Source organism: Camelus dromedarius, chromosome 15 (genome assembly GCF_036321535.1).
Source record: "Camelus dromedarius isolate mCamDro1 chromosome 15, mCamDro1.pat, whole genome shotgun sequence".
Lineage (NCBI taxonomy): Eukaryota > Metazoa > Chordata > Mammalia > Artiodactyla > Camelidae > Camelus > Camelus dromedarius.
Window position 1 is genome coordinate 42,112,977 of NC_087450.1, and position 2,534 is coordinate 42,115,510.

The following is a 2,534-nucleotide window of genomic DNA, read 5'->3' on the forward strand; positions in this document are numbered from 1 at the left end:
GTCCCCGAGTACTGGCAGGGCTGGCCCGGCTCGGCGGCCCCGGCGAGGAGAAGCTGAGCAGGGCGGCGCCATGTTTGTGGGCAGTCGCCCCACTGGGGACCCGCGACCGCTCGCTGCCTGGGAAGGGAGAGATGCTGAGTCCTGTGGGAATGCTCTGGTATTTCAGTCCCGGCCTCTGGAGGTTTGATTTGGGAACAGCGCCCTCTCAGGGACAGCTTCGAAGACAGAGTTGACCTGCTTCACGCTCTCCTCGCTCTTAAATGTAGACTGTCCCTTAGTTACTGAGTTCAGTCCCTTAGGAAGACAGATACTCTATTATTTGGGAATGTATTCCTGGGAGCATGGAAAGAACGGTCCAATATCAGCTTACCCTAAATGACCAAAACTGTCACTACCCAAACCTTTTGCCTGGTTCGGAGTGAAGTCAAAACCATTCCCATTCACTCATTCATTCATTTGTTCATTCCTTCCAACAAAACCAAACAAAACAAGCAAAACCTCCACAGGTATTGAGCTGGTATTATGGCCCGGCCTCAGTTTTGGTGGCTGCGGTTACAAATTTGATCACAAAGATGAGCACCTACAGTCTCTCCCTTCCAAGAGCTCCAGCCCAGGCAGGCTGCAAAGAGATGGGAGCCAAGGGATACGGCTGCACAGGGGAGGAGGCATTCTTTTTGTCTGGCTAATTTGAGAAAGGCTCGCAGAAAGCAGGACTGTGAGCTGGATCTTAAATGATGAACCTACAGAGAAGGAGGACATTCCTGGAGGCATAAAGAGCACTTGCAAAGGCATGGGAACATGGAAGAACTTGGTGTGGTGAAGGCAGGGTAAACAGGTTGCTAACTAGAGTATGGGGTTCAGGAGGGTGGAAGGGAGTGACTGGGGCCAGGTGCAAAAGGCTTTGCTTGCCAAAACTGGAACCATGTAGGGGATAAGGAGCCAATAATAATATTATTACTAATCATTGTTAACATTAAGTGCTGACCACGTACAGGGGCCTGGGCTAAGTTCTGGGTGAGTGTTACTTGAATTCACATTCACAGCAGCACTATAAGGCAGATCATATCTCCAGTGTCATCCTAAGGATAACAGGGGTGAGAACAGCTGGCCAGGTATAGGCAAAAAGGGGTGCATTGTCTATAGAGAATTTAAACACAATAGTAAGACTAAAGTCAATCTGCTTTATATTAGCACCATTCTAAACAGCGTCAGTGATAAAATACTCCTCCCTGCCAAGGCAGATGGCTCCCATACACTCCCCTCCACCGAGGAGGAAACAGACTAATGGGCCAGGTGGGACTGCTAATGCTGGCAGCAGTGCTGGGGAGGGACTGAGGCGCTTAAGAGGCTGGAGGCCAAGAGACCAGTTGGGAAACTATTTAAAAATGTAGGAGTCAGGCTACTCGGAATGGAGGAAAGGTCATATTAAAGAGGGTTTTTTAATGGCATAGAATTGACAGATCTTGGTAAGCAATAATAAGAGGAAATAGGGTAGGGCGGAGTCTCGGATAATTCTGAATTTTCTACTGTAGAGGACAAGATGGCTGGAGACACTGTCCCACCAAATAGGGGAGTCAGAAAGAGAGCAGAGTTAGCATTTAAAGTTTGGAACATGTGGTTGAGGTCCCAGCGGGAACTCCAAAGGGAGGAGCATGGTGAGCTGCAGAGATTCGGGTGGGGGTTGTCAGAGGAGGCGGCTGGCTACACTCTCCTTGGTTACAGCTCAGATCTCCTGACTCCCTCCTCTTCTTTTTTTTTTCTTGAAACCTTTATTTACTCTTTTTTTTTTTAAATCGAAGTATAGTTGGTTTACAATGTTGTATTAATTTCTGATGCACAGCATAGTGATTCCGTTATACATATATATAATGTATATTCCTTTTCATATTATTTTTTATTATAGGTTATTACAAGCTACTGAATATAGTTCCCCATGCTACACAGTAGGAACTTGTTGTTTATCTATTTTATATATAGTAGTTAGTATCTATAAGTCCCAAACTCCCAGTTTGCCCCCTGGTAACCATAAGTTTGTTTTCTATGTCTTTGAGTCTGTTTCTGTCTTATAAATAAGTTCATTTGTATCCTTTTTTTAGATTCCACAAAAAAGTGATATCATATGGTATTTTTTCTTTGTCTTTCTGGCTTGCTTCACTTAGTATGACAATCTCCAGGTCCATCCATGTTGCTGCAAATGGCATTATTTTATTCTATTTTATGGCTGAGTAGTATCCTATTGTATATATTTACTACAACTTCTTTATCCAATCATGGACATTTAAGTTGCTTCCATGTCTTGGCTATTGTAAATAGTGTGTTGTGAACTTTGGGGTGCAGGTATCTTTTTGAATTAAGAGTTCCCTCCAGGTATATGCCCAGTAGTGAGATGGTGGGATCATATGGTAAGTCTATTTTTAGTTTTTTAAGGAATCTCCGTATATTTTCCATAATGGCTGCACCAAACTACATTCCCACCAACAGTTTAGGAGGGTTCCATTTTCTCCACACCCTCTCCAGCATTAATCGTTTGTGGA